General features: G+C 43.7%; 1 protein-coding gene and 1 long non-coding RNA gene across 4 annotated transcripts in view; one reads left to right on the top strand and one right to left on the bottom strand.

The window, feature by feature from the left end:
- Window positions 1–19,390, bottom strand: part of PRKCA (protein kinase C alpha) — a 361,121-nt gene that overhangs the window by 155,606 nt on the left and 186,125 nt on the right. The window lies entirely within an intron of this gene.
- Window positions 46–14,454, top strand: LOC116656753. The gene is made up of 3 exons (XR_004311673.1): window positions 46–56; window positions 6,598–6,611; window positions 13,399–14,454. It is a non-coding gene; the product is annotated as an uncharacterized LOC116656753 (long non-coding RNA).

Genomic DNA, 19,390 nt, shown 5'->3' with positions numbered 1-19,390 from the left:
GTTGTGGCCCCAGTCTTCCAGGCCACCGTTTAGAATGGTAGCTGGCTTTCCCTCCAGTTAGGGGATGGCTCGGTGTTTCTAGCTTTAGGTACTAATACTAACACTAACGCCTAACATGGAGCGCGTGTTTATCCAGACGCTGTTCTTAAGCGTTACTCCATTAAATATGACAATATACAAGGTGAGAAGAGGCAATGTTCACTGCGTGTTTCCTGTGTGTCAGACAAGGTTCTAAGTGCTCTGCATGTTAAAATTTCATTTGAATCCTCACAAAAAATACTCAGAGGGACAGATTACTGTCATCCCCATTTCAAGACTTAGAAACAGAGGCTTAGAGGTTGAGTGACCCGCCCCAAGGCACAGAGCGGGTAGACAGACATTTGCATGCATGTCAACTGATGGACAGCCCATCCCCTGTGCGGCATACAGTTGTCCCCTGGTATCTGTAGGGGACTGGTTCCAGGACACCCCTCCACACCAGATACCAAAATCCATGGGTGCTCTGGTCCCTTAGAGTCCACGAGTTCCACATCCCTGTCCACGGAGGACCCACTGCACCACCACTCCGCAGGAACGAGCCTTTCATAAAATAGCCTTTAAATTATGGATTCTTTCTTTAGGTAAGTAAACAGAAATTGCTAGGTCGAGACTATCAGTACTAACGCTCCTGGAGACATTTTGCCAAATTCACTTCCAAAAAGACCAGATCCACTTACAGACCACAGACAAGACAGGAGGTTTTCATCTGCATGTCATCTCCCTCGCCAACCCAGGGCATTGTGATCGCACAGATCTAAGAAGTAGGATCCTGTTTCACACTGCTTTGGGACCCTTGGGCCCATTTTTCTAGATGTTTACCTACAAGTGGTGTTTCATCTTTTGAGGATGTGGAAGACGTTGATGAGCTAGGTGTACGATCTGGTGGGTGGATGTGGCCCTTCAACATGAAAAATGCTACCTAGGTAGTTACGTATAACTCAGGAAAAACAGCACCGAAGCATAAAGTCAGAGGAGAGTGCTGTGTTTTGTTATAAACACTTGTGAACATTTTTCAAACGATCTATCCCCTGAATTTTTGGTCCTTTTTAAATTTATTCTTCACATTTGTCACTGTTAGAATTTTCTATAATGAGCACAATCAGAAAAAAAATAGGTGATTTCAAATGAGAGAAAAAGATGGCTGTTACTTACAGAATAATTTTTGCTTTCTGCTCTACTAGATTAATGGCCTGAGTGTCCTTGATTTCAGCAGAATAAGAACAGATCAAGAATTCTTGGGGGTGTCAGATATACAGCCAGATTTTATGGCTGTCCTTTATTTACTAGTTCAAAATTCCTTTATCTTTTATTTTTATAACGTAAGGGCAATTCAGAAGTGTGGGCTCACCTGCCGACAGCTTGGCTCTTACATCAACCATTTGGAAGAAGAGTTGTTTTGTGTGTGTGTGTGTGTGTGTGTGTGTGTTTTAACAATTTTCTCACTTCCCACAGTTACGCCATTGGCTCAACCCATGAACCAAGTGTTTCTCTATAAGTGTCTTAAGAGATTCATGAAAAAGTTCCTCTGTAAACAGAATACAAGTTTTTCCCCCCAAACTCATAAAAACAAGTGTGTATTTTTTTAAAGCTCCCAGGCCAGCAGTTCTCAAAAGCTTTTAGGACATGGTGGAGAGATGTTACACTTCAGGTTAGGATTTCAAGAAAGCTGGTTCCATCCTGGATATTTTCCTAAAATTTTCAAAGCCGCTCAAACACAATATTCATTCTGGAAACTGTACGAATACAATTGGAGGTGAATGTATTAGCATGTAGAGGTACTAAGGGTTTAACTGATTTTTGTCTTGGGTCACAGGAGCACCAGATCGGAGCCCCAGTCCCTGAATTCCATCTCAGTTTTCATCATCATCAGTTTGCTGAACAGACGGTGCCCCTATTGGGACGGAATATCAGCGTACCATGAGCACACATGAGGAGTCTTCCCAGCACCGTCACTGGGAGTAACAAGTTACCCCAGCTTTCCACTGTGTCCAGCAGTCTCTTCAAATCTCGGTCGTAAAATACATCCACCCTCCCCACTCCCTGCTTCAAACAGAGCCCCCATCCCTTTAATCTTTCTTCTATGCTGAGGTTCAATGGAAAGTTTTAGTTCCAGAAATGTACACCTGCCGCTAAACAACAATTTTAAAGACCACTGGCCTAGATCAATAGTCTATTTCCTGAGAATAACAATTTCCAAGGAATTCACTTAGGAAGGCTGTTCGATTAAAATGAGGTTGATTAAACTGTGTTTTTTTCCCTCCCTCTCAGTCCGATATATGTCTTCTGACCAATTTATTTGATGAAAGGTTCCAAATTAGCTTTTTCTTCCATCATGGAGAACATTCCAAATAACAGTGATAAGAGTTACAATGATTATGCACCGTGAAGCGTTTCCTCACGGGCATCATGATTTGCTAACAGGTAAATAACTGAATTGAAACGTATCTGTAATATACTGACAAAAATTACTTTAGAAATATGGGTGAAAAACCCCAGTCGATCCCTGAACCAGCTCCTCTTCTGTATGTTCAGCCGTCCCATGTGGTCTGCTAATAACAGGAAAACACAGAAATCAGCGTATGCAATTCTGCAATATGTCCGAGGTTAGGAACAGGGAATTTCTACACACTAAGATTTCTCCAGAATTCCTCCATCATGTTGACTGGTTTTAACTGTGCTTTGGTTTCACGCCTCACACATCTACAGACATGCAATACGAAATCTAAGAAACATGTGATTAGCAGCTCCCTGGAACGTGTGAATTATGCAGCAGATTGCTGTCTTGTCACAATCTGCAAATCATGCACACAGACGTGACCCTGCTTTGTCTTCACAGCAGCCTTAGAGATGGGGGCTTGAGTTCCACATGTGGCTTTGACATCACTATCGTGGGGGTAGGGTGGATACCCCAGAGAGAACGGCCAGATGATCTGTCCCCGGTCAGGACTGGAAGCTGAAACTAGGCTTCCAGCCCAGAGCCCAGCCCACTGGATGCTGCTGCTGATCTGCTGGTGCAGATTTCATTCCCACCATCCGGGTTGAAAAGTTTATCAACTATTTAAGTACCAGCTCCAGACAAGCATGGCTATATCAAGACGTTACGTATAACTGCAATAGGAAACCTGCCAAAACTGGTAAAGGACGGTGGGAAAGCCTGAAAAGAAGAGCTCGGCAGAGTCTTTCATACCATGAGTAAGTGACTTAGCAACACCACAACCTCACTCTCCACTCCTTGGCATCTTTCACCAGCCTCCACCACAGCCCCGCGGGCACCGGGCAGACACTGTTGACAAACCAACCACACAGTCGCCTGTGTTTGAAGGCATTTCTAAAACAAACTTTCTTTTAATCACGTGTAACAGATTCCCCACGTGCACATATTATAACGCACAGCCTGGTGCATTAGCACGTGAACCCCCTCCTGGTATCCACACTCCAGCCAACAGTCCAGAACCCCAGGGTGCCCGCCTGCCTCTTCTGGTCAACCACCCTCCCCCGCAGGGTAGTGGTTACCCTGAGGTCTAGCAGTATTGATGAGTTCTGCCTCTTTTTGAACTTTATATACATGCAATCATAGAAAACACACAACTTTGGGCCTGGATTCTTCAGCTCGCCCTGATGTCCGGGAGAATCACATTTCTGTTGCGCGTTAACAGGTTTTCATTCAATGTCATTCAGTGTTACACAGCGTTCCTTTGTAGGATCACACACCCACACAAATCCATTCTACCTGCAAGGGGCATGCGGGTTGTTTCCAGGTTAAGACAATTATGAATAACGCTGCTCTGGACGTTCTGTACGTGATTTCTGGTACACGTATGTACGCTTCGTTTGGGTCAATACCTAGGAGTAGAATTGTTGGGTCACAGGGGTGGATGCTCAGCTTTAGTTGATGCTGGTGGTTTTCCAAAGGGGCTGGACCGGTGTAAACCCCACCAGCACCTCGTTTTCAGCACACAGTACTGCAGACCTTTTTATCTTGTTCTTGGGACAGTGGCAGAGATACCTCGTTATAGTTTCAATTTGCATTCCCCTGATGACTTATGAGGTCAAGCACCTTTTCATATGTTTATTTCCCATTTGTACACCTTTCTTCACAAACTCTGCAGATCTGCTGCCTGTTTTTTCCAATGAACTATCTTTATCTTTTCTTCTTTTTTTTTTTTATTGAAACAGAGTTGATTTACAATGTTGTGCTAGTTTCTGGTGTACAGCATAGTGATTCAGTTGTGTGTGTGTGTGTGTGTGTGTATTCTTTTTCATTATAGATTATTATAAGCTATTGAATATAGTCCCCTGTGCTGTACAGTAGGACTTATTATACTTTATCCCTCCCCACCCTTTCCTCTTTGCTAATCCGTAAGTTTGTTTTCTAGGTCTGTTTTGTAAATAAGTTCATTTGTGTAATTTTTTTTATTCCACATATAAGTGATACCATATGATATTTACCTTTCTCTGACTTACTTCACTTAGTATGATAATCTCTGGGTCTATCCATTTGCTGCACATGGCATTATTTCATGCTTTTTTATGGCTGAGTAGTATTCCATGGTATATTACCACATTTCTTTACCCAGTCATTTGTTGATGAACATTTAGGTTCATGTCTTGGCTGTTGTAAATAATGCTGCAATGAACACTGGGGTGCACGTATATTTTCAAACTAGAATTTCCTCCGGATATATGCCCAGAAGTGGGATTGCTCAATCATATGGTAAGTCTATTTTTAGTTTTTTAAGGAATCTCCATACTGTTTTCCATAGTGGAAACTGCACCAAATTACATTTCCTTCCACAGTGTCGGAGGGTTCCCTTTTCTCCACACCCCCTCCAACATTTACCATTTGCGGTCTTTGTCTCTTTTTCGTAGTGATCTGTAGAAAGTCTTTTATTCTGGACACAAGCCCTTCAGTAATTATAGGTGTAGCAACATCCTTCCCCATTCCCAACTTACCTTTCATTCTCCCAATGTATTAATGCACTGAAACTCTTAATTGTATTGCAGTCCAATAGATTAATCTTTTCCTTCCTGGTCAGTGCTTCTTACATTCCACTTAAACACACATTCTTCTCTCTTTCAGTTTCTAGACCCTTTCGTGTTTTACAGTTGCAATGAGATCTGCCATCTATCTGGAACTGGTTTCCATGGAGAGTGGGACTTGGCAGGGGAAGGCGGGGTGGAGGGTTGAGATTTCCTTTTTTTTTTAATATGGATATCATATGGACCCAGCCTCAGTTATCAAAAAAGACCACCCTTTTCCTCCACCGCTCAGCAGCTGAGGACATAGCTTTGACGTGAAAATGTTGACCTTAAATGTAAAAACTCCCGAAGGACCCAAGTTTTCAGTCTTCCAGTCGCCTAAACATCCTTGCCCAATTCCTGCAGCAACACAGACACAGAAGCCCAGACAGAAGGCAGGATTTGCTCTCCACTTTGCCATTTCACACAAAGTTGTTCTTTTTCCTGACTGGTAAGCTTTAGACAACAGAATGGGAGGGAACGATTTTTAAATCATCTCAGAATGAAGTGATTATCAAGTCGTTTCTTACCGCAAGGAACTTCTGGATCTCAAAGCCCGTTTCTTAAGTTTCATTTTAAAAAACATCCCTGCTTCACTAATTCCACATCACTTCTTCCAAAGAGCTGTCCGAGGGAACAGCAGTTGGCTGAATGAATTCAAGATAATCAGATTCTGCAGTGCAGGCCTTCTGGGTCTTTACTGTAAAATATGCATTTGAGTGAGATCCAGACTCCTCTGCCTTAAAGCACGGGTTCCTTCCTCACCTGCAACACTCAATGGCGTCGCCCAGCTCAGCTGAAGAACCCAGTGGGGAAAAGGCTAACCTCCACAGGAAAGGCAACTCTGTTTTTCCATTTTTTAATGCAGTCTAGTATAGTCATCTTTCCCTTTATGCATAGCGCTTTTTCTGGTCTATCAAGAACTCTCCAGGAAACACATACAAACAGGCGTCTTCCGTGACATCATCACTGCTCTCTTTCCCCACCCACCAGCTCACTAAGACCCTGGTGATATCACAGCCAAGGCACGAACTGAGATTTTTGGACTCCTTCCCATCTGATTTTTCATTTCTAAGATATGAAGTGCTCCAAATATTTCTGAGATGAAGTTTTCCAAAACACAGCATATCTTGGCATCAATTCCTCAAGTGTCTAACTTGGAGGTAACCTGGAATTCCAACCTTTATGTGTTGTTGTGGAGGGATCCACTTTTTATGTCATGAAACCTTGTAACCGAGGATAGGGCAGGGAGAGGAGGCAGTGAAGTCCTGGACTGGGAAAGGGTGGAAATGATGGTTGGAACAGAAAAATTATCAACTACCAGGTCCACCTTCCTTTCCACTGGGAACTCTGGTAATGGCATCAGGAATTGTTGTATGCTTGGCCTTGGGGACAGACCTGTCGTGGCCTGGTAGGACCTTTGACCCCCGTAGGGACTGACACCCTGCTTCATTCACATCCGCAATTTGCTAACAACTCACCAGCAGGGGTCAGTGTCACTCACCAGACACAGCCGGGTGGGCCTCTCCAGCCACACAGCCACGCTCTTCCACGTTCCGGAAGTGGTCTGGTGACGCTGTGCAACTTACTGGCCCACTTTGCCTTTTTGCTTAGTCACTTCAGCTCCCATTCCCCTGTTTGCTCAAGACTGAATTTTATTACTTAAAGAAACGAGTTGCTTATACTCATCCTGAATTTTTCATACTGAACTCAATGAACGACTGTAGGCAGTTCACCGTATGGCATACCCAGCTCCCCTGGCCTCTGGTATTTACTTACGACAGCAGAAAGATTTGCCCTTTCCATGCTTTACATGTTAGGTGCAGAATGTACTCCCACTTGCAATGGAAAATGTTTGAACATTAGATACTGTGACAATTTTTTCATGTTTCCACTTAGGCTTCGATGATCTAGGTGGTGACTTTCTTTTTTCTAAATTACACAACATCTTTTCATTAAGCATCTTCCCCCAAACACATCCCCTCTAAGTCCCTGGGAGGCTGGTGAGGTTGATACTCCACACAACCGAGCTCCCTTTACCTTACTGTAAAGCAGGGTCCCAAATACTGGACAGCAAGGGTGCCTGGATGGACACCAGCAAAGAAAACCTGGTGCCAGAGAAAAGACTGAAGAACCAATTTGTAACTTCAATTCTGAAGGTAGTTCTCCATTCAGGGCTCATTGCTGAATTAAAAAATTAAAGATGATCGTAGTTCTTGTTGGTAAGATACAACTGTATTTACATTGATGATCCTTTTCCTTAAAAAAAAATTTCCTCCATTAATCTAAGGCCTATAAAATGTAACATTCAGGAGGAAAAAGTTCTTACTTGCCAAAGCAGGAAAAACTGTTTCTAGGGGCAGCCATTATGGAAAACAGTATGGAGATTCCTCAAAAGACTAAAAATAGACTTACCATATGATCCAGCAATCCCAATCCTGGGCGTATATCCAGAGGGATCCTTAATTCAAAAAGACACATGCACCCCAATGTTCATAGCAGCACTATTTACAATAGCCAAGACACGGAAACAACCTAAATGTCCATCAACAGATGACTGGATAAAGAAGTTGTGGTATATTTATGTAATGGAATACTACTCAGCCATAAAAATTAATCAACCGATGCCATTTGCAGCAACATGGATGGGCCTGGAGATGGTCATTCTAAGTGAAGTAAGCCAGAAAGAGAAAGAAAAATACCATATGATATCACTCATATGTGGAATCTAAAAAAAAAAAGAAGAAGAAGAAAGAAAAAAAGACAAACTTATTTACAAAACAGAAACATATTCACATAGAAAACAAACTTATGATTATTGGGGGAAAGGGGTGGTAAGGGATAAATTGGGAGTTTGAGATTTAAAGATACTAATACATAAATACAAAATAGATAAACAACAAGTTTATACTGTATAGCACAGATAACTATATTCAATATCTTGTAGAAACTTATGGTGAAAAAATATGAAAACGAATATATATATGTTCCTATATGACTGAAGCATTGTGCTGTACACCAGAAATTGATAACACTGTATACTGACTAAACTTAAATTAAAAAAAAAAAAACCTGTTTCTAAAAACCAGCTCTTTGTGTTCACAATACTTTCCTTCCAAAAAGTGGTCTATTTTACTGAATTATAGTTTTATCTGAAATTATGCTCTCTGCTTCCTTCCCCTTAAAACATAAAATATTCCTGAAGCAAACGGTACCCACTCCCTTTCACATCGACAGGTCATTCCACGAAGGAAGGAATCCAGGGACTTTCAATAGATCTGAAAGGAGCCACAAGGAGATGTGGTCCAGGGGGCATCTTAGCCCAAGGGCGGTGAGAATGACACCCGCAGAGACAGCGTCTAAGGTTTCCACACATCCCACCCTACCTGCCTGTTCTCCACCCCTCCGGCTGCAGTAATTCATCTCAAATGTAAATCTGGCCATATCACCTCCCAGACATCTTCAGGGCTGTGTCACCAACAGCTGGGCAGGCCCCATGACCCTATGGGGGTTCCCTTTCCAGCGCCTGCATCTTATCAGTTCCTCTAACATGACCAGATAACCTCTTTATTTCTAAGCCACTTGAGGACCAGGTCTGCGACTGCCAACTCTAAATTCCCAGGGTAGTCCAGTCTCAAAAAAAAGCATTAAAGCACATACATACAGTGGGAAGATCAGTGGGCTACAGTCAAAGCCTTAGTTGGAAACAATAAACAGTTTCCAGAAGTTTCTATGTACTGCTCTCTTGTCTATCAAGGTGTTGAGACCCCTAGGCAGAGAAAAGAACCACCTGGTACAAAAACGAGGCTGCAGATCATAAAACCACCACTTTCTCCGAGAGCAATTCCATTTGCCTTTGTTTTGTACAGCCAGTCCCACATTAGAATTCTGCAACCACAATTCACAGTTTGCTCTTAGGAGCTGGGATTAAAACTCAGAAAGAGGTCAGGTGGGTGCCTCAGAAAATGGAGCCTCCCTGGGGACTGCTGGTGGAGAAAGGGAAAGGTCAAGAAATGTAAATAGAGAAGACACAATGCTCGCTGAACTTTACAGCAACTCCTTCCCCCTCGGAGCACCCGTGACACTGCACAGGCGGCTGCAGAGAGGCAGGCACGCCTCTGATGAACTGGGCTGGAGACCAGGACCCCGAGGCCGCAGTGCTCTCCTGGGGCATCCAAGCTGGGGAGAGTGACTCACCAAGTTCCTACTACAAGAGGGGAAGATGACGCATTCCCATTTTACAGACAGGAAACAGGTGGGAAGAGTAAGAAACAGCTGAATGACACAAAGGAGCATGGTAGACAGAGGCCACGCATTATTTTTTTTCTAGCAGACCTGCTCAACAGAAATATAATGGGAACCATGTAGATAATTTAAATTTTCCTAGTAGCCACACTGGAAACATGAAAAGAAACCAGAACAATGTAAACGTACTTTAATTCAGCGTCCCTAAAATACTATCATTTCCATACGAAAATCAATGTTAAGAAATTATTAATGATATGCTACACCCCTTTGTTTATGCTAGTCTTTGAAATCTGATGTGTTTCTCAGCACACACATCTCCAGTCGGACCAGCCACATCTCAAGTCCCCCTGCTCCCCCCACCGCCTCATGGGGCTTGAGGCTCCTGGACTGGCCAGCACAGGTCTAGAGTCTGGATTATTCGGATCCTAAATCAACAGGGCAAAAAGAATGATATTTTTCATGGCCCGTCTCATCTCAGGACATCAAGGGTAAAATCAGTAGGAAACCGAAAATTTTAAAAAGCTTACAGGATTTGGAAGCAACCAAGATGCCCTTCAGTAGGTAAATGGATGAACAGTGGCCCCTCCAGACAATGGAGTATCATTTGGTGATAAAAAAGAAATGAGCTATCAAGCCATGAAAAGATACGGAGGAATCTTAAATGCATCCTACTAAGTGAAAGCCGGCAATCTGAAAAGGCTGCCTACTGCTATCATTCCAACTATGTAACCTCCTGGAACAGGCAAAACTATGGCCACAACAAAACGATCAGTGGCTGCAGGGAGTTGGGGGAGGTGGAGATGAACGGGAGCACAGAGGATTTTCGGGGCAGTAAAAATACTCTGTATGAGATTGTAACGATGGATACATGTTACGGTACATTTGTCAAAACCCACAGAAGAATACGATGCAAAGAGTGAACCCCTAATGCAAACTATGGACTTTAGTTAACATATCAATACTGGTCCACCAATGATAACCGATGCACGACCGTACTATGCAAAATGTTAATTAACGGAGAAAATTCCGTGTGTGGGTGGGTGGGGGCGGGGACAGTAATACGGAAACTCTCTACTTCCCAGTTTTTCTATAAACCTGAAAACATTGCTCCTAAAATAGTCTATTAATTAAAAAAAAAAAAAGGTTTACAATATGAGACAGCTACTCTAGTTACTGGTGCTTTAACCAAGAATCATGGGGAAGAAATGAGCATTCCACTTTGAATAAAAAAACATTTTGTATAAAAATTTCCCAAGCTCATTTACGAGCACTCGGTCCACCCAGAGAGAAGATACACACAAGATGGACACACGCCCGTCCTTCACGCTGACTCCCAGGGGGTGAAATCCTCACTAAATCCTCCTTCTGGTGCTTGCTACCACCTGTGTGGCCTCAGACAGCCGTTCTCCCCGCCCACATTTTGGTCATCTCCAAAATGGGGTCATAAGAGACACTTTCCAGGTTGTTTTATTCAGAGCCTTTCTCACAGGACTGGACAGATAGTAAGTTTTTCAAAACATTTCCACCTATCCTGGAAAATCCAGGACACCAGCTGGTAGATGCAAAAGACTCACGGGACCCAGAAGAATCTCGGAGAGCCTCAGGTAAGGGATGAGCTGGACCACTCGAGCCATTTCCCTTCTGCTTGTCCTCAGCACACTCTGGGTTCCCTCAAGGTTTCCCTCCCAGGCTGCCCTAAACGTATCTCAGCAATTGCTATTCCCCTTCCATGGCTTTAAGCAAGAAGGAAAGAATACCGAGAAGTTCGCCTGCGTTTCCAGGGTCGAACCCTTCTGAATTAGGGCAGAGGAGGTCTGTGGACACACCCGTTCTTTCAGTGTTGTTTTCCCTACCTTTTTTTTTTTTTTATTGTGGTAAAATAATAACAAACTACCATCCTCCCCATTTTAAGCTGCTCAGTTCAGTGGCACGAAGTACATTCACACTGTGGCCCCACCATCGACCACCAGCGATGTCCAGAACTGTCATCTTCCCCGGCTGATACCAAGTAAACACTAAGCCTTCAGTCCCCTGTGCCCAGCCCCTGGCAATCACTGTTCTACTTGGTGTCTACGAATCTGACTCTCTAGGTACCTCAGATAAGTGGACTCATACAGTATTTGTCCTTCTGTGACGGGCTTGTCACTTAAGCACAATGTCTTCAAGGTTCGTCCATGTTGTGGCAGGTGTCAGAATTTCCTTCTTTGTTAAGGTGGAATATTCCATCATATGGACAGACTACATTTTGCTTCTCCTTTCATCTGCTGATGGACACTTGGGTTGTTTCCATCTCTTGCCTACGGTGACTAATGCGGCCATGAACATGGGTGTGCAAATTACCTCTTCGAGACCCTGATTCCAATTCTGATTCCCAGGAATGGAATTGCTGGATCACACTCATTTGTAAAAAGAGGCATCGACTCTGGGTGTGGAAATGACACACCTTGAATGACAACATAAAGTCTCAAGGACTCACTCTCTTCTGATTGAAAACACACATTCTCAGAGGTGTGATTAAAGTGTGGGGCTCACTGTGATTCAAGGGTAAAACGTGGCTTTTCCTCTGTTTGCTAAAGATCTTTAGAACTCAAAGTCGCACTGAGCTGTACTCTCTGGCTCAGTTTACACACTGACAAGGACATTGGATTTCTTCATTAAAACAGGCTAATGAGTTCTGTACTCAAAAATTTAAACTCCAGCTCTGTCGGTAAACACGAGATCTTTTCTGAACCTTGACTGAATTAAAAAGCTTGTGAAAACGACCGTTTTCTGTACATCTACTCTACTGCTGCTTTATCAGATCAGTCTCATCAGTCTAATAGTACAAGGTTTGGAATCATTTAAAATGAGAGGTTTTGAGGAAAACAGCAGCTCTTGCTCGACAGAGGCCCACCTTCTCAGGCAGCTGTCTTGTTAGCACTTCAAAACCTAGCAGGCTTTGGCTGAATCGAAATTTAAATGGGAGAACTTCCAGGGAAGATCTGGTAGAGGTGGGAAGTGAAGAGACAGTGGGACCTGTGACTGGCTTCCTGAAGGCAGAGGCCAGGGTGGGTCCTTAGAACCCACCCTGGGAGCCCTTCCCTCCTGGCTGTCAGACGTGAGGGTCTCAGACAAGCTTGCCCAGCTGAATTACCTAAGCGTTTTGAAAACCTCCAAGGCCTAGGTTTCCAAACCCAGACCAGGTGGAAGAAAAATGCCAGAGGTGGGGCTGGTCAGATTTTTAAGCTCTCCAAGTGATTTGAATGGACAGACTGAAGGTTAAAAAAAAAAAAAAAAAAAAAAAAAAAACAGAGCTGGGAAGAGATCTGTGTAACACAGCTCATAAACAGCTTTTTAGTTACATTCTCCTAAATGATTCTCAACTATTCTGTGTGCTCTGATGGACTGGGGAGGCTGTTCCTACTTCACAGATGGGGAAATGGAGATTCTGAGACGTCAGATGCCTTGCCCAGAGTCCTACAGGAAACTCAGTGCTGCAGGGTCCCAGCCCAGTGCCCTCCCACTGCATCATGCTGCTTCACAACTTAGGAAAACTTCCTGGTAAAACCCAAAACCCCCTCTAAAAAAAAATACACTGATGATGGTCCAGAAGCACAGACCAATTTTTATCTTTTCCTGAGCCTGACTAGCAATACTTATGGAATATTCCTTATCTTGTCACAAAAATGGCGTCAACATCAGTTTGTATTTTACATGTTCAATGACATTCTCAGTTGCTCATTTTCTTGATTTCCTTTGGGCCCAGCCAAGGCTCTCCTTGACAATTTCTTCACATCCTGGATTTAACTGTTACACGCTTCTTCTGGGCATTCAAAATCCGACCGCCCTCTGCGAATCTTCGGAGGAAGAGCCAGCCTCTGCCAGGTGCTCCCACCTTCTCAGCGCTCCAATTTGTAAGTGACTGATTTGTCGTTTATTTGGGAGAGCATATTCTCCTCTCTGAAGAACAGCCAACAGCCTAAATTAAACCATCAACTGCAAATCTGCAGCCGGAATCGTTCAGCTGTGACACCACCACCACAGTCCTCTGGAGCCCCCACCTTCATGCTCCATGGCTCTGTGGGCCATCTTACAGCTCAGGGCTTATTAAAGGGGGGAAGTAACACTTAAAAACACAGTAAATAGTGAATTCCGAAATCTCATCTGCTCCAGAGGCCAGGACTCATTAGATCTGGAAACTGTTTTACTTCTCACAAGAGAGACTAGAGCCCAATTACCAGAGTCCGCACATGGGGGAAGGATCCTGGTAACACTGAGATTCCTCTTTTAAGCTGTTTACTTGAAACAGCCCTGGGATTTTTGAGTGTCTTAAATAAATTAATTCTGAAACGATTTTTAAAAATTGGATGCGAGGAGGATTTAACGAAAATTTCCAAAAGTATCACTCAAAATTCTCAGTGAAACAAAGAAAAGTTGCTTCTGGTTTCTCTGCAGCTCCGCCCCTAACTGCGTGTCTTTGGTGAACATCTGTAACCTCTCCGGCCTCGGTCTCCTCAGCTCTAAGAGGACGGTGCTGGAGGGCTTCTGAGGCTTGCCCCTACTCAGTCTGATCGAAGGCTCCAAACGTGTGGGTCCCCGAGCTGGTCCCCTGCAGCCCAGAAGGATGCCCCATGCTTGTGCAAATGTGAAGTTCCAGCGAGAGGGAGACCCTCCAGCATTAAGCCCCTCCTGGGGCTCTCAGTTTCCTGGCATTGCTTCCACCCTGTCTGCACTGGACCTGTCCGCTTGGCTCTAGTAAGACACTGTCGGATTTTAATTGAGAAGTGCGTCTGGCCCGAGGTGTGCGGATCTGAGCTGCACAGCGACTCCGCCACACCCATAATGACCCACAACGACCCACAACGTACTGACCGGCCGCTGGTCATTTTTATCTTCTCCCGGAGCAACTGCCGTCACCCCGCTGCTCTTCTCACATCGTCTCTTGTCCCGCCCTGCCCCCTTTTCCTCCAAGCAGTAGCCAGGGTCATCTCTTTGATAATCTCCCTCCCAGCCTAAAACTCTGTAGCTGCTCCCTTCCGCTGCTCGACAAGCATCGAATCCTTCACCGTGGCCGACAAGCCAGGCACTTTCTACCCCTGCTCGCCCCGCTCCTCTCTGCCCAGGATGCTCCACCAGGCCTGCTGTCCGGCTCCCTCAACCTGCGCTACACATCCTAGGTCTCAGCACAAAGGGCCCGTCCCAGCAAAGCTGCGCCCACTGTCTAAAGGAAGCTTATTTCCTATCAGTACACCTGGATGTTTCTGCCCATGTAGCACCTCGCGTGACTTTAAATAACGTATTTGTTTGCATAGATGTTTACTGTTAGTCTTGTCACCTAGACCATCGACCCCAGAAGGGGAAGAGTCTTTTTACGCTTTTCAGCGTCTACACGATGCCAGGCATGGAGTTGCTGTTAAATATCTGGTGCACAAAGGAACCACCAGGGAAACCACTGGCCTTGGGCTTCAAACCCAGCAGTGAGGAGCCCGCCATGTTCCATGAGAACATCTGAATGTGCAGCTGTTCCCATGTTGGCTCGAGCTAGAAAGTTCCTAAATATTTCAGCGTCTGGCAGCAGCGGGCTTTATTCAGAGGCAGGCGATGCATCACAAGGCTCCCCCAAGGCTCCCGCAAGGCTGGCAAATCAGCGCGCTTGCTGATGGGCATCTGGACTGCACGGGGATGGTGCCCCCTGCCTGTTTAGAACATGGGCCTGCGAGATGGACTATTCAGATCCGGTAATACTTACTGTAGATGAAAAAAAAATACCCACAAAAAAAGTAGGTAGGTGAAATCATAAGGACAGTGGAGTGAAATATATAATTATTTTGCACATGTATATACACCAGGATCCAAACTGGCGTCTTACGGCATCTCTCCTGCATGTAAACTCAAAGTGCCATTCCGTGGCTAACTCCCCACCCCGGGCCTGCAGAAAATCCACCAAGGTGGGGTCTCTCACCATTCATTAAGGAAACCAGTGGGAAAACACTGGCCAAAAATTCTCCAAATTTTGAGACTATAGGGAGAAAAACAGCAACTGCAGAAGAAACCTCTGTGGGCTCTATTACAAAGCACCCTAAAAGAGATGCTGGCCCTCTGCTAAAATTGTTCAGAAAAGCCAAACCCTCATATAAAACAAACTGTATTTTGGTACCTATTACATGAGAGCTGTTACACCAATGATTACACTTAACATAAGCATTTGGAAAGCCTAATGTGTCCCTCCCCACCCCAATTTTTAAGACTTTTTAACCCATTAGACTGTGTATATCTTTTTTTTTTTTTTTTGGCATCAGATTCTGTACCCATTCAAAGAGTAACTGTGGGACCATCAGTGATTTGTCTAGAAGTGTCAAACAGGAAATCTGCTCTTTTAAGTAGAGTGCATGAATAAAATATATCACTAACAATTTTAGAACTGTAATTTGTATCAAGTTGTCTGTCTTTGTGCAACTTGCTTCACAGAGCAGTCGCTGAATAATTCATTATGTCCTTACCCAAGTCCCTTAAAAAAAAAATCAGAGACACCACAGATAATATTCTATCCCTTAAATGAGTCCTACCCATCCCGTTTTCAACCAGTTGAACAAATCTCCCTGCAGCACAAAGGGAAGGAAATTACTCCGTCTCTAAATGTCTTTGGAAACCAGAGGGTTAACAGCTTTGAGAAACCACCTAGACCAGTTTCCAGATCGCTGGCAGGTTTGCTCCAACAGTCACTCAAACTGGCTTCCTTCCTCGCCACCCTGGCCCTACAGGGTTCTTCCCTAGGGAGCATTCCGGAACACCCTGTCATCCACACCCAACTGTCTTTCAAATGTCTAAAGACAGCTTTGAGGTCTTCACGCTCTCTCTTCCTTTGGTTAAATATTTCCATTTCTGTTGCTCCAGGAGTCAACTCTTTGTTTCTCTCTTTAAATAATGTATGATGGACTAAAATGGAATTGGATCGTTTTTGCCACCCAATGCCCAAGGAAACTATTGTCTTGACTTAAAAAAAAAAAAGCGGGGGGGATCATCCTTAGACCACTGGCGTTAACTCACTGGCAGAGGGATCCAGGTGCAGATGCATATTTAATAGATGTTTTCTGGTGATAAAAATGAAATCTTGAATTTTTAAAGTATCTTTCAGTGAAAGACCCAAATGTGCTCAAAGTGGAAGGCTTCCAGGTAGTAAACAGAAACTCGATGCCTGAAGGTGTCTCCTGAGCCAGCAGCTCAGCCGAAAAGAACCCCAGTCTCAGGGAGGCGGCTCCCAGGATGGCTCGCCCCCGCCCAGCTGAGCTGGATGAACGTCTTCCTTTCCACTGAACTTTTTTTCCCCCTTAAGAAAGAGTGGTAGAGAACCAAAAACTCATTTGGCAAAATAAAGAAGGCTCTGTATTTAATGACAGGAACAAAAAAATAATTAGTAGCATTAACTGCCAAGATATGATGAAGGAAATATTTTATGAATTCTTCCTGGATTCGTTAGTGTCATTAATGTCCCTGAATGTTACCAGTCATGATTATCTAAAAGACGCTGACATCCTCTTAAGTGCTTTGATGCATGGGAATAAAATACCTTAAGATGGTTTCTCTGCTTGAGAAAATTTACCAGCTGAGGTAAATATTCAAATCAAATCTGTGGTGGTAAGAGTTCATTATTTCCGACATCAACGTGGAAAAATCAGCGTAGTTCTCAGGCATCTGGAAAACACGTCCACGTTCTTCCGTCGTTATTTGAAACTATGAAAATGACTCGACTCTCAGGCGACTTTCTATGAAAACTCTGGACAGAGAACTTACCCCAGAATTAATCATAACACCTAGTAATGGAAAATTTAGTTTGTAAATAATTTTAAGCAGCCAGGGTTGGTGAAACCAGCACTCAATGGTTCAGTCATACGGTGGGTGTTTATTGATCAGTGATGGTAAGTCTGGCACTGTCCTAGGTGTTAAGAGATGGCTATGACTCTTACAAGGTCTGTGCCCTCCTGGGAGGGGATGACGACAAACTCTGTGGTGAGAGGAGGCAGGAGTTTGGAGTGGGGCGTGTATCACTCATGGCAGGCACGAGAGAGGCCACAGCTGGCTCCACTGGATGATTCAAAGAAGGATGGGCTTGTGTAGGTTTTCAAATTTATTTGGTGGGGGGGTAATCATGTTTGTTCATTTATTTTAATGGAGGTCCTGGGGATTGAACCCAGGACCTCATGCATGCTAGGCATGCACTCTACCACTGAGCTATACTTTCCCCCTGGGTTTGTGCTGGTTTTGAAAGGGAAATAATTGCTCAACAGGTAGGTAAGGTGGGCAAGAGGGTGTGGTTCCAGGCTTAGCATGAGCTAAGGTACAGAGATGTGACACATTCGTGTTTATTTAGAGGCAAAGAACTTCAGTGAGAAATGAAGGTAGAGAGGTAGGTAGGGGCAAGATCACAGAGGACCCTGAGTGCCATGGTAAACTAATGAGATTTGAGTCTGCTAAAGACAGAGGACAGGAAATAAGAGGCTTACGTTAGTAGCAGCAGGAACACAGGGGATATGGAGATGCTACAGAGGCCTAAGGCACAGCACTGGACAGAAATGAGGGGCAATGGAAGTGAACTACTGTAAGGGGCTTATTCTGTATGAGATGTAGTAATATTGGACGGCAGTCCATGATGGGTTAAAGATGTACACCATAAATTCTAGAGCCACCAGTAATAAAAACCAAAGAGGTGAGGTTGTGGGTTGGACTGTGTCCCCCAGAAAGTGATCTTAAAGTTCTAACCCCAAGTACAAGTGAATGTGACCTTACTGAGAGACAGGGTCTTGAAGATGTAATTAAGTTCAGATGAGGTCAGAATTAGGGGGAACCCTAAATCCAGTGACTGGTGTCTTTATGCAAAGAGGGATATTTGGACCCAGGCACACACAGAGGAAAGATGACCACGTGAAGACAGAGGGAGAAACTGGAGTGATGTAGCTGCAAGCCAAGGAGCATCAAGGACTGTCAGCAACTAAAAGCCAGGAGGAGGCAAGGAAGAATCCTTCCCTGAAGTCTTCAGAGGAGCATGACCCTGCCAACACCTTTATTTGGGGCTTTTAGGTCTCTCAGGTGAGAGAACAAATTTCTGCTGTTTGAGACATCCAGTTTGTGGTAACTAGTTACGGCAGCCCCAGGAAACTAACACAGCTAATAAACCAATGAAGAAGATAAAACAGAATAATTAAAAATACTCAGTTATTCTCCCCAAGAAAGAGAGGAAAGAGGGAAAATGAACTGAACACACCATCACAGAGAGATGGTAGTGATCATTAAATGAAAACTACAATCCCATGTAAGTTAATGATAACCCCATTACACGTAAATGGTGTAAAGACTCCAATTAAAAGGCAAAGACTGTCACAATGGATCAAAAGGTAAGACCAAGCTGCATGCCATCTACAAGAAACCCACTTTAAAGACACAGATGTGTTAACAGTACAAGACTAGGAAACAGTAAGTGTGTTAACACTAATCAAAAGGAAGCTAGAATGGCTATATGAACATCAAAGTCGACTTCACAAAAAAGAAAAATAAGAAAAGAAGTAGACTTCAGTGCAAAATTAGCACATCTGAATAATATCACACAAGATCTAATTTACTTTTTTTTAAGGTGAAAGTAAATAGAGTATATTATTTTCTGATGACATTACACATTAGTTCCTATTTTCCACCAGTGTTTGCTGAATATTAGAATTCTTCAGGACACATTACATACTGAAGAGATTTCTAGAATGATCAGATTTTTAAATGTTCCCCTCTTCTGTGTTTGTCATTAAAAAGTTTTGCCTCATTTTCTTCCTTGAAAGTAAACAAAGCCAGCAACAAAAAGCCAACAGGCACTGACAGAGCCTGAGATGGTTAAACCATTTTTTCTCATTAATTCTTCCTTTACTTTAGCTCTGGCAGTCTAGCTATAGATGCGAAACTCCTGTAGCTCATAGTAAGAAATGCATGATGTGATGTAAAATTCAAAAAAATAACGCTCTCAATATAAGGATACAAATACATTTTTTCCCTTAAATTTAAAGACATAATGTGTAGATAAAGTCTCTATATTTAACTCTTGAAGCACTGACAAGTAGAAGGAACA

This window comes from Camelus ferus, chromosome 16, assembly GCF_009834535.1.
Source record: "Camelus ferus isolate YT-003-E chromosome 16, BCGSAC_Cfer_1.0, whole genome shotgun sequence".
NCBI lineage: Eukaryota > Metazoa > Chordata > Mammalia > Artiodactyla > Camelidae > Camelus > Camelus ferus.
The sequence above is the reverse complement of the archived record's forward strand: the minus strand, read 5'-3'. Positions and strand labels throughout refer to the sequence as shown.